Below are 13,467 nucleotides of genomic sequence, written 5' to 3'. Positions count from 1 at the left end.
TATGGCAAGAATTGTAAGAAAATGTAAACATGAATACACAAAAGCAGAACAAATAACAGACTACTTCCAAGTTTCGACCGGTTCTGGGGGCAGGAAAGGAGACCAGATATAAGAACCCAAGAGCACTTAAGATGGTGGTGGGCACTTTACAACTCTAGCCCTGGCACTGAGGAGGACACAAAAATGTATGATGTCCAGTATTCTTTTATGGAATTTAATCTAGTGGAAGATTTGACATGGCCATACATTATTCAACTTTGTATCATTGGGGCCCTGGCAAAAACTGGCCATATAGGAAGGGCTCAAATGAAGGTATGTTAAATGAACAGATAAATGATTGAGTTCACAAATATGTGATAAGACCCAAACAGGTGTGGGGATGAGTGTTTTTGGAGCACAGCCATCATTCTTACAGTCAGATTTTGAGGTCTAAGGATGTGGACTTTATCCTCAAGATTTATTATCAGGTTATTTAGCAGGGAATGGCAATCTGACAATAGTATAAAGAATGAAGGGGGCGGGGGAGGGAGGGAGGGCTGCTTTTGGAGGCAAAAATGTATTTTAAGAACAAAAAGAAGAAGGGTTAATTTTTTTTTCTAAGAAGAATCCACTTTAGGGAAGATGATACACTTGGGTTAGGCATTTGAAGTCCAAGAGATGGTTTGAAATACACAGGCAAAGTCCAGCAGGCACGAGCTAGACTTCAGCGGAGAGATCCCTTCCGAATTGAAGTAGACGTTGGAGAGTCACACCTGCGAGGGAACACGGAAATCGTCCTTACAAACCCCTTGAACTCCCTGGCTTCACTAGTAAGACAGATGAGACTCAGGGATGATACTGATGATGGCGATGATGATGATGATGATGATGATGGTGGTGGTGGTGCTGGCAGTGACGGTAATGGCAGCTAATGTTTCTTGAGCATTCCAGGCCTCGGGCTACGTTCTTTACATCCAGAACTGTATCTCACCGAATACTCCCAACAGCCCCAAGATGACAAGATAATTTAGTGACTCAAGCCTCTTCTTGCTGATCAGGGCTGATTTCACTCTCTTTAGAATCTATACGAGCGCACCTCGGGGAAATGAAGTAGCCAGTATTCAGGCCCGGGCACAGCTCAGAAACGTGGAGACTCCCTTTTAGGAAGCGCAGACCCTTATCAGAGCAGGAATCCTGGGGGATGCGCGCCACAATGAGGGGCAGGCGACCAGGACCCTGGAAGCACAGTACCAGCCTCCGCGGCTCCGGGCCAGCCCGAGGTAACGGCAGCTGGCCCGCCAGGGGGCGCCTCTGTCGGTCCCGGGCTCGCCCGGCCCGGGGCAGGTGACGACGCGCCCTGTCTCCCGCCCCGCCTCTCGGGGCCCCCGCCCGGCGCGCGCCCGGCGCTCGGGTGCCGGGCGAGAGATTAAACGGCGGGAGGGGTGGGGATGGGACGCGAGGGGTCACGTCAAAGCGGCGTAGACAAAGGGCGGGCGCGCGCACGTCTTTACGCACGCCTCGGCCGGCGGCGGCGGCCAAGGGCGGGAGGGATCGTTCACGGAGGGACTGGGAGCCCCGGAGCCTCGCGGTCGGTGAGTATGACCGAATTATCCCCCGTCCTGAAGGTCACTGGCACCAGGGGAGCCGACAACGGGCCGGAGGGTTCGGGGCGAGGAGCCCAGCGAGGGGCCTGAGGGCCGGGGACACCCTCCCTACGCCGCTCCGGCGTCAGGAGGCACCATTGCCGCTTCCTGGGGTTTCCCAGCCGGTCGGAACGTTCCGCCCCCTCGCCCGCAGTGGAACAGTCCGCGCCCCTCCCCGGGCGCTGGCCGCGCCGCCCTGCTGTCCCGCCACAGCGCCCCGGAGCCCGTGCCCAGCCCTCCCAGAGGCCGGTGCTGGGCTGGTCCCTCCACTCCCTGCTCCGGCAGGCTCCTCTCCGAATGGGCTCTTCGGAGTTCGCCCGCATCCCAGGTGCTCCGCAGTCCGCACCCCGAGCGTGGAGGAGTGGAGCCTGGGAGGGCTGAAGGGGGGTGGGGGGTAGTAGAGATCACGAGGAAGCGCCTTCACCTGTGATTTCTTTTCTTAGGTACTTTGGCTTCCCCGGGATTGATATTCTCCTCGCTTGTTCTCCAAAGGAACCCATTTTTCTTTCTTTAGAATTCCCTAACCCCCGAAATCCCTTGCCTTTCCCTTTTGATTTCATGTCCTGCAAGGCATCCTCCTACCAGAGGGTTTATTTCCTCACTTCCGTTTCACATAGGGTTTTAACTTTCGCTGTTTAAAAGTTTAGGGAAAATCTCCCGCATGAAACATATGGTATAGCTTTGTGGAAACAAGTTCATTACTGTGCTAGATCTAAGTGCCTGTCACTGCTCGTGCCCTCCGTGCCATGGATCTTCTCAGTGATAACCTTCTTGAGAACAATTCCTTTCTGGTTCATTTTCCTTAATTTTGGCTGAACTTTGAGTGCCTCTCTGCTTAGTTTCGTATCCTGTCGATTCTGTCTCAACCCAAGGGAAATGGTGTGAAAGCAGTTATCCTATGCCAGAGACTGTAGGAAAGAGTTCTGTAATAATGGCATTCTTCTCTCACTTTGATAGTGATTTTTTTTTCCAACTTTGTATTATGGAGAATTTCAGACATACAAAAATAGCTGAATAATAAACCAGCATGTATTCATCATCCAGCCCCAACAGTTGATCTTTACGTTAAGTCTGTCCCATCCACATCCCTATCCATCCCCCCCGCACCTGGCAAGCTCTGGGATAAATCCTTGATGTCAAAAGTAGTTTGGGATTCAAAATAAAAATCTTACTGTTGTATAAAGTCATAATGTACTTTTTAGGGACGTATTCTATTGGAAGTCCTTTGACTAAGAAATACATAAGCATTGGAGAGGGGCCAAAAAAGAGTATCTAAAATGATGAAGCTGCTGGAGGACAGGTTGAAACAAAGAGTCTTTCAGATCTGGATGAGAACTTCCAGATCATGTTGTCTAACTTCTTCATTTCTGATGCCACCTCAAAGTCCATAAAGGTGCAGTGACTTGTCCAGATCTACAGGAATAAGAGTCCTGAGTCTGGAAACCTCTCCCAACTCCACATTCAGTCTCCTTTTTCCTGTACCATAGTCCTTGCCTTTAAAAGTTGTATCTTTCAGGAGAGGAAAACCTGTAGGGCTGTAACTGAAAACTCTTACAATGAAGGGTTTGGATGGGTTAATATGAACTTTTCCATCAAATTCCAGAATAATGAAACTAGGGGATCTGTCTTAAAATATTTCTTAAACTAGGGGCGCCTGGGTGGCTGAGTTAGTTGAGCGGCTGACTCTTGGTTTCAGCTCAAGTTGTGATCTCATGGTTTGTGTGTTCTAGCCCCACATTGGACTCCGTGCTGACAGCATGGAGCCTGCTTGGGAGTCTTCTCTCTCTCTCCTTCTCTCTGTCTCTCTCTCTCCAAATAAATAAATAAATAAACGTAAATACTTCTTTAGATATGGGACAGATGAGAAATTCTAATCACAGCTTTTAGGAAGCATGGGAAAATTCTGACCTTAGAAGGGGAATACCAGACTGAGAGTACAAACAAGCTTAAAAAAGATGTAGACAACATTCACAGCTATTTAAGAAAAGGGTAACTAAGGGGAACTGGGATGATTCGGTATTCGATCCTGAAATTTTGCTCTTGATGACAAAGAGAAGATAGCACCCTTCCAGGAAGCATCCTTTCTTGCTATTAACAGATAAGAATCCTAGGCTGGATCTAACATGGATTAGGCACTTTTTTTGGTTTTGGTTTTGGTTTTTATAAATAAAACAATAGTATGCATTTCTTAGCACACTCTGTGCAGTTAAGTTTTCTTATCTCCAGAAAGACTGGTAAACTCAGTACTTGTACCCCAATCTCCACCCTTAAAGTTGGAGGGGATATTGTACCTCCAAAGAATGTTGTGAATAAAGGAATCTTTGTATTTAGAGGTCATATAGAGTTTGCTTATAAATTTAGGTTCTGTAATGTGACATAGTTATTTATAAATTATTTTCAGGATGGACTTTTGTTAGTTTGTGACCTAAATGCAGTGGTTGTCATGCTCATCCAGCTTTTGGAAATAACCGGTTAAATAGCAGTATCTGGGTGTGTTGGTAAATCATTACCCATAAAGACATGGGTGTGGGGAGAAATCTTATGTTTTGTGTGGGTTTTTTTTGTGTTTGTGGCTTCAGAAAGTGCAGTGGTTAGTTAGGATTCTAGCCTGGTAAAAAATGGTTTTTGCTGAAGAAAAAAACATTTATCTATGTGCACATCACAAAATGTTACATCTTATTATAGATTTCTTGCTTTCTGGAGATAGAAGCTAGAGATGATTTGACCCTGGTTGAAATATATTGTAAAATTGTTTCTTCAAGTAAAGTAGAACCTGATTATAGCCTGTCATTTACTTCTTTCTGTATCATTATGCTCAAGGGAGGACTTGACCAAATATCATCAATTCCATGTTATCACTAAACTACAAAATACTTACTATAGCATGAAGAATGCTTTTTAAAAGCACAGAAGTTTAGAGTTGGTAGGAATGTTACGAAGATTGGAGTTTTTCCTAACTCTTTAAAGGTGCTGTCTCTCCTTTAAAACACAGGCACACATATACACCTGTCACCCAGTCACAGGGTTTTGTCTCCTTTCATTGGGCACTCTTTTAATTTGCCTTCTGGAGTAGTTGTTAGTGTATTTGGATTGCACTTCCTTTTAGACTGTAAGCCTAAGATCTGCAGTATTAGAATAATGCTTTGTAAGAAGGAGCCTAATAAATTTCTGTTGACGTTTTGAATTAAAATACCAAAAAACTGGTGAGGAAATTTAAATCCACGGAAGCTGAATGAGTTACAGACCAGATAGTAACAGCTGTGCCTGAACCCTTAGCCAGAAAGACTCCTGAGTTCCAATTCTAAGCTCCTCCACTCTACCATTTTCTTCACACCACAAAGCAATGGGGAAGGAAAAAATATTATATGTATATATATTTTTTTCTTTGCCAGTTAGACATATTTTATTTTCAGGGTCTGCTTAAAAGTTTTTGATCAGTGCTATCCAGTAAAATACACACCACATGCATTATTTTTTAAATGTTTTTTGTGGGGTTTTTTTTGTTTTTTTTTTTAATTTTTTTTTTCAACATTTTTTATTTATTTTTGGGACAGAGAGAGACAGAGCATGAACGGGGGAGGGGCAGAGAGAGAGGGAGACACAGAATCGGAAACAGGCTCCAGGCTCCGAGCCATCAGCCCAGAGCCTGACGCGGGGCTCGAACTCACGGACCGCGAGATCGTGACCTGGCTGAAGTCGGGCGCTTAACCGACTGCGCCACCCAGGCGCCCCATTTTTTGTGTTTTTTTTGAGGGAGAGCATGAGCAGGGGAGGGGCAGGGAGAGGGAGACAGAATCCAAAACAGGCTCCAGGCTCTAGCTGTCAGCACAGAGCCCAGTGCGGGGCTCAGACCCATGAACTGTGAGATCATGACCTGAGCCAAAGTTGGTTGCTTTACGGACTGAGCCACCCAGGCGCCCCCATAATTTTAAATTTTGTAGTAGCCACTTTAAAAAAAAGGACAAAGAAACACATGAAAATCATTATAATCATATATTTTATTTAACCAAAATGATCCAGAATATCATTTCAATGTATAATCAATATACAGATTATTAATGAGGTCTTTTACATTCATTTTTTTTTTCATAGTCATTTAAATCTAGTGTGTACTTTACAGCACATTTCAGTTTGGACTACCCACATTTCAAGAGCTCAAGAGTTCTGTGTAGTTAGTGGCTGCTGTGTGGGACAGTGCAGATCACTGTCAGCTGAACATAAAGAGAAAGGAGCATTTTAGGTTCTTAGTAATACTCTGTTCTGAGGTTAAAATAGAGTTTGTGGTTGTGGTCATTCGTTTTTTTGTTTCATGTTTTAGTGTAGTTAGGATTGTTTCAAATTTGTGGCACATTGAACACAGAAGTCTGCCAGTCCACAAATTTTGTAGCTTTGTGATGAAACGCTTTCTCTCTTTTTATTTATTTTTATTTTTTTTATTTATTTTTTGTCTGTGGGATCAAACTTCTCCCTCTTTTTTTAAAACCATCTTCACAATGTTTAAGTGTGTAGTCCGGTAGTAATGCTTTCTAATTTCAAATAACACTGTTTAGTTTTTGGGGGTGAGGGGTGGGGAAAGCTTGGTTTTTTAAAAAAATAGCCCATAGCAAAACTTAGTAATAAAATAACCTAATAAAAAATAGGCAAAAGATTCAACACTTCACCAAGGTAGATGGATGGTAAATAAGCACAAAAGATGTTCAGTGTCATTGGTCCTTAGGGCAAATTAAAGTTATGAGTTACCACTTCACATCCATTAGTATGTCTAAAATTAAAAAGACTGATCCTATCAAGTATGGGTAAGGTTGTGGAGCAAATGGAACTTTCATACATGGCTGGTGAGGGTGCAAAATGGTACAGCCAGCTTAGAAAGCAGTTTGGCAGCTAAATACACACCTACTTGAGACTCAGTCATTCGACTCCTAGGTTATTTACTAAGAGAAATTACAATGTGTATCCATACAAAGACTTGTAGATAGCAGCTTTATTTGTGACAGTCCCAAACGGGAACAACCCTGTCATTAGGTGAATGGATAAACAAATGTGGTATAGCCATACATTGGACTGTTGCTCAGCAGTAAAAAGGAATGTTGCTGCACACATGTTGATGTGTGCAGCAACATGAGTGATTCCTCAGAATAATTATGCCTAGTGAAATAAACCAGACAAAAAGATTTAAAAAACAAAAGGCAAGGAAGTTGCTTCCAGTTACATACACAATACTCAAATGTAAAAGTGCCATTTCTGAAATGAGCTCCCAGAGCAGTGTTCTGAGACGTCTTGGTCATAAAACCCCAGCAAATCACATTGTTCTTTCTTAGGCTGATTGCCCCAGAATATAAAAATATCCTGTGTCCTTTGTTCTTTTTTTTTTTTTTTTTTCTTTTCCAGCTTGGAAGACTTAATGTTGCCTTGGGAGAACTTGGTAGGATGTTACTTGTTACCCATTTCCAACTCAAGTTAGCCCTTTGTAGGCAAGGGGAAAGTACTTAAGGTCATAACAACTTAAGACCAAGACCCTGAAACTGACCATATATTACTGTCTTCTTTCTAGTGAATTGAGTTATCCTTTAACTGTATCTTGGCTTTGTTTTGAATCATTTATTTTATCTAGGATTAATGTCTGCTGTATGTGTATTCTTGGTTTTTTAGCACTTCAGGTTCACTTCAGCATAGTGGCTCTGAGCGCTGCCCTATTTCCTTAGAAACACTGTACATTTCCTCCTAGGCCCTAGTTTACTATTCAAGCAAATTTCTTGTACTCCACTACTCTAATACATTTGACATTAAATTCACACAGCACTATTACCTGTTTAAAATGATAAATACAATCTTATTTTTATTTTTTGTAAGTTTTTTTCATTTTTTAAGTTTGTTAATTTTGAGAGAGGGCGAGAGTGCGAGCTCGCACGTGAGTGGGGGAGGGGCAGAGAGAGGAGAGAGAATCCCAAGCACGTTCTGCTCTGATAGCACAGAGCTCATTCTCAGAACCGTGAGATCATGACCTGAGCTGAAATCCAGAGTCGAAATGCAGAGTCGGTGGCTCACTTGAGCCACCCAGGCGCCCTGATAAATACAATTTTAAAAATAGCACAAAGATAAAGTGACCTCTCCCTTCCACTCCTAGAGGCGGCAACTGTAGCCATTTTGTGTGTATGTTTCCAGAGATCTGTATCTTTGCAAATACATACAAACTATGTATTTTTTCCTTTTCCTCTCTCACAGTTGGTATTTACCCTGAACATTGTTCTGCATCTAACAGATTGTTTCTTATCTGTACACAAGTAAATGTCTTTCTTCTTTTAACAGATGAATAGTGTTCCATTGTATCTTCTGTTAATGGACTTGGGCATTTCTTTTGATATTACAAACAGTGCTACAGTCAGTAACCTTGCACACATCATTTTGTATATGCATCAGTACAGGGTTTCTCAACCTTGGCACCATTGTCATTTGGGGCTGGATCATTCTTTCCCATAGGAGGTGATCTGTGCATTACAGGATGTTTAGCAGCATCCCTGACCTCTCTGTACTAGTTGCCAGTAGCTGCCTATCCCAAGTTGTGACAACTAAAAATGTCTGCGCGTGAACCAAATGTTTGGGGGAGGGAGAAGGTGGTCAGGTGTAAAATGGCCTTTGGGTGAGAACTACTGTTCTAATTTATCTTGAGGATAAATTTTCAGAAGTAGAATTGCTGGAGCTAAGGTTATGTGCGTGTAAAATTCTCATCGCATTTTCTGAGTTGTTCTCCATAGAGGATGTACCATGTTTACACTCCCAACAAGCAGTATTTGAGGGTAATTTCTCATTTTCACCAATACAGTGGTTTATAAAAGAAATTGGGTTTTTTTTTTGGTTTTGTTTTTTGGAGGGTTTTTTTGGCCATCTCACTAGTTTTAATTCCCATTTCTATGCTTTACAGCTAACCTTTTTATTAAGCGCCTAGCGCTTGCTAGGCAGGTAGTATTTTTTGGCATGTGGGTTTTAGGACATACTTTGAAATGCTTTCCTCTCTGTAGCCCTCTTAAAGTTTAGCATTTGTAACCGAAGACAATACTCTGGGTTTCTTCTGACCCTAATGGAATGGTAGTATGTACCATTTATTGAGATCTAATATGTGACAGACATTGTGCTTGAAAAATGCATTAACCCTGTGTTTTTTTCCTTTGAGTTGATATGTGGTGGCATCCCTCTGGATATATTCTGGTAGTCATGGTCTCCTGAAGTAGGAAGTTTCGTGGTGCACTTGACCCTTGAACAACCTGGGCAATAGAGGCGCTGACAAAATCTGCATGTAACTTCGACCTTCCCCAAACTTACAGCCTACTGTTGACCTGAAGCCTTACTGATAAATAGTTGATTGATATATATTTTGTTCATGTATCATGTACTCTATTCTTATTAAAAAGTAAGCTAGGGGCATCTGGGTGGCTTAGTCAGGCATCCGACTTTGGCTCCAGTCATGATCTCACAGATCATGAGTTCAAGCCCTACATTGGGCTCTGTGCTGACAGCTCAGAGCCTGGAGCCTGCTTCGGATTCTGTGTCTCCCTCTCCCCATGCCCCTTCCCCGCTCACACTCTGTCTCTCTCTCTCTCCCTCTCAAAAATAAAATAAGCATTAAAAATTTTTTTTTAAAGAAAAAAGTAAGCTAGAAAAAGAAAATGTTATTAGGAAAATCATAAGTGAAAATACAGTATTGTATCAGAAAATAATCCACATGTAAGTGGACCCATGTAGTTCAAACCCATATTGTTATTCCAGTTTCAGCTGTATTTGGTTTTGCAGTTAGGAATCATAATAGTCTCTGACTTGTGATTGGATCAAAATTGGTTAAGATGACCTATATTAAATTAAGTTACCTCTGTTATTTTCTTTCCCAGAATTATCTTTGCCTTGCTAACAATTATCAAAGTGTGAAATTATGACTTTGTGTATGCTTATTTGCTTAACACTTGTCGCTAGGCACTAAATAATGCCTGACATAATGTGTGAGACATAGTAATGTGCCCATTGAGTATTTGTTGAATGAATGAACTCATCACTCTCAGATCTGAGGAGCCCTGGAAATTGGGTCATTTGGGGGCTTAAAGTCCCAGATTTCCCATTCAATGGCTTGAAGAGTTTAGGTAACTTAGTGATGGGCTCTGTCACATTCCTAGGATGAAGCCACCCTCCCTCTTAAAAGGCTCAGAACTACTTGGTTCTTCTGTTTTTCTCTGGACCATTTGGGCTCCTGGGGCAACTTTGGTCCAAATTACTCTCAGTGAGTCTGGCTGAAAGCTGTGGAAGTCAGGAGAATGAGTAAATACCTCATGCTTGTGGAGTCATGGTTATATTTACGTGAAGCAAAGTGATATCTTCTCTTAAGTGAACAGTCATCTGGAAATTGTGTGGTAGAGCTCTGAAGTGACTGATTTTCTGATACTATTTCCAGAGATCAAAGTTTGTGTTATGGGGCCTAAGACACCAACCAGTCTTCCGGATTTAATGGCTGCTCTGCTGATCCAGCAAGATATTTGGGACTCTGTTTGATAACTGTGGTTTGCTTGTTCTTTCTCTTTACTTCTGAGAATCTACATGGGGATCGTTTAGTCTTGGCCAGATAACTTGTTTGGCTATGTTACTGTTCTCTGTTCTGGAGTCTGGCACCCATAAACATGAACTCGAGGGGTGGGGTGGAACCATGGGATGGGGCGTGAGTTCAGTGCCTCTCAGAGGAAAAAGGAGCAGCTGGGTCATGGGTTGGCAAACTGTGTAGGGTCAGATAGTAAATAGGTTTTGCTGTGGTCTGTGCCATATATTATTCTTCATTTTTTACAACTCTTTAAAGATGTAAAAACCATTCCTAGCTCACTCCTGGCTTAGAAAAACAGGCCAAAGCCAGATTTGGCCTTTGGGCTATGGTTCATCAACCCCTGAAGAAATTAGTTTATTGCTAAATGTGTTTAATGTTTTGGGGACATGAGCCCAGAATAACCTTGGGAATTCTCAGTTGATTGTGATTCAAGGAAAAGAGATCTAAACTCTGGCATGGGAAGTCAAAGGACCCTGGTGTCAGTCATCTTGGGTCCATGGAACCCAGGGTAACCTTGACCAGTGGGGCACAGGGGTTTTGTTCCTTCTTTCCCATGGGAGTGCTAGACAAGGGGAACAAGGACAGAAGAGTGGAACAGAGATGTGGCCCTAGAATTAGGCTGGAATGAGACAGGTTTAAAGAATACAGTGACTCAGCAAATTAAATGAAGTCTCAGAAATATATCTAATTTCCTCAACCTCTGTTGGTGTGCTGTTAAAAATCTGGCATGTACAGTCAGTTTAGCCAGTTTATAAAAATGAAAGAGCAGGTTTGTACCTTGGATTCTGAGAACTCCAAATTCTGATACATGAATCCAGATTCACCTTGTGGTTTTTCTCTGACCACAAGAAGTTCTGTAGAGCAGCTCTGCCATGAAGGAAGTGTTCATTCATTGCAATGTGGTAGTTTGGGAGGTAGGAGGGCATGGTTAAAGAGCTTGGGCTAGGAGACAGATCCACTGGTGCAAATTCGTGCTCCGATACTTAGTAGCTGTATGATTCCCTTAACTTACATGATCCTCTAAGCCTTGATTTCCTCCTTTGTAAAATAGCAGTGATGATAAGAACTCCACCACAGGGCTGTTGTGAGACGTAAGTGAGGGTAGGGTATGTAAAATGTTTTTGTCACGTTGCATTCAGTATGTTAGCAGTGATAATGATAGTGCAAAAGTGGAAGAACTGGAGGATCCCAAACAGGAACTAGTATTTGTGACTTGGTGCCACAAAATGGCATGTCTTTTTCATTTAATCACCAAACGTACAGGACTGTACTGGGAGCAGTACTGGGTTAGGAGTCAGAAGAGGGGGATCTGTCTGTGTCTTGCTTATTTCATGATGGGTGATGTGGAAATAATACTGTTGACAAGTTCTGAGAGAACGTGAAAGGTTTTGAGAGTTCTGTGCAGAAAGGCACTGAACACAGTTTAAGGTGAAGGTTGTAACCTGCTGTCTGTTCAGTTTCTTGAACGTGTAAATGCATAGGAACAGAGCCAGAGGTGACTGGTGCAAAGCCCCGGTGTGTGCCAGAGATTTGAAAAGGTGCTCCCAAGTGCAGGGCTTGCACTGGTAACTTGTGGTTAGGAGTAAGTAATGTAAGGGACGCCCGGGTGGCTCAGTCAGTTAAGCGTCCAACTTCCATCCAGGTCTTGATCTCACGGTTCCTGAGTTCGAGTCCCACGTTGGGCTCTGTGCTGACAGCTCAGAGCCTGCTTAAGATTCTGTCTCCCTTTCTCTTTGCCCCTTCCCTCACTCACATTCTCTCTCTCAAAAATAAATAAGAACATTAAAAAAACTGTTTTAAAGGAATAAGAAACCTAAAACTGAAATACTTTTGTTAAGATATTTAAAATAGTGGAGTTTATGAGTGGCCATGTTAAGTGGAAGAAGCCAATCCGAAAATATAATTCCAATTATAAGACATTCTGGAAAAGGCAAAACTATGGAGACAGTAAAAGATCAGTGGTGGCCAGGGGTTCGGGAAAGGGAAGGATGAGTAATTGGAGCACAGGGGATTTTAGGGCAGTGAAAAACTACTGTGTGATAGTATAATGATGGATACATGTGCTTTGCATTTGTGCAGGCTTCTAAAGCATACAGCACCAAGGGTGAACCGTGATGTAAGTGTGCGCTTGGGGTGACTATGATGTGTCAGTGTAGGTTCAGCAACACTTGTAACAAATGCACTTTTCTGGTGGGGATGTTAATAATGGGGGTGGCTGTATATATGTAGGGACAGGGTACATGGGAAATCTCTGTATCTTCCTTTCAGTTTTGCTATGAACCAAAAACTGGTCTACAAAGAAGTCTTTAAAACAAAAGAGAATGACCAATGTGGGGAGATAGACAGCTAGAGAGAGGAGTTTAATCTCCTTGGAGAAAACAGAGAGTATCTTTTTTTTTTTTTCTTTTTTAAATGTTTATATTTGAGAGAGAGAAGGCGTGAGCAGGGGAGGGGCCAAGAGAGGGAGATGGAGATTCTGAAGCGGTCTCTGCACTGTCAGCACAGAGCCTGACGCAGGGCTCAAACCCACAAACCCTGACATTATGACCTGAGCCGAAGTTGGATGCTCAAGTGACTGATCCACCCAGGCACCCTGGGATGATGTCTTATAAAATTAAAACTCTGCTTCCTTTTCCCCTGCAATTCCATTTCTAGGAATTTATCTTGAAAGTATATTTATATTTGTATTTGCATGTGCATTTTGTGTGCTAAATCACATATGCACGTGGTTATTCATTACATTATTTATAACAACAAAAATGTAGTGTCCAACCTCAGGAAACCAGTTAACTAACTTATGGTACAGTAGTTGAAAACTGTGCACCTGTGAAGAGTGAGGGAGCCCTGTATGCACTGATGGAATATTCTTGCAAGATATAATAAGCTAAAGACACAAAACAAAAAAAAACCCAAGTTGAAGAACAGTGTGCTGAGTATGGCATCATTATTGTTGCCAGATTGAGGGGGGGGTGAGCAGAAAAGATCAATTGTGATTTCCTTGTATAAGCGTAGAATTCCTTGGGAAGAATATGAGGCCGATAACGTGGTTGCCTCTGCAGATAAGAACTCTGGGTAGCTGGGGGACAAGTAGGAGGGAAATACACTTTTCACAGTATCCCCTCTTTGAGAATGTGTCATATATCCATATACTTTCTATTCAGAAAGTTGGCCACAGATATTATTGAAATCGAAAGCTTATATGGAACATCTCTGTGCTTTCATTCCACGTGTGTCTGCTACCTGTTTTTCTGCCCACTCCCTTTGACCTTG

At 42.5% G+C, this 13,467-nt stretch overlaps 1 protein-coding gene across 4 annotated transcripts in view; it reads left to right on the top strand.

The window, feature by feature from the left end:
* The first annotated feature begins 1,317 nt into the window (after positions 1 to 1,317).
* The window catches only part of GPAT4 (glycerol-3-phosphate acyltransferase 4), a 33,605-nt gene continuing 21,455 nt past the window's right edge, over positions 1,318 to 13,467 (top strand). Inside the window, exons 1-2 of one of the 4 annotated variants that reach the window (XM_043563370.1) lie at positions 1,512 to 1,571; positions 7,011 to 7,044. The gene's annotated coding sequence lies outside the window, so the exon portion shown is untranslated. Of the gene's footprint in view, positions 1,572 to 1,828; positions 1,951 to 7,010; positions 7,045 to 13,467 lie in introns of those variants that run through there. The other 3 variants (XM_043563361.1, XM_043563380.1, XM_043563352.1) reach the window with 3 other exon arrangements.

The sequence above is a fragment of the Prionailurus bengalensis genome, chromosome B1 (assembly GCF_016509475.1).
Source record: "Prionailurus bengalensis isolate Pbe53 chromosome B1, Fcat_Pben_1.1_paternal_pri, whole genome shotgun sequence".
Lineage (NCBI taxonomy): Eukaryota > Metazoa > Chordata > Mammalia > Carnivora > Felidae > Prionailurus > Prionailurus bengalensis.
The sequence above is the reverse complement of the archived record's forward strand: the minus strand, read 5'-3'. Positions and strand labels throughout refer to the sequence as shown.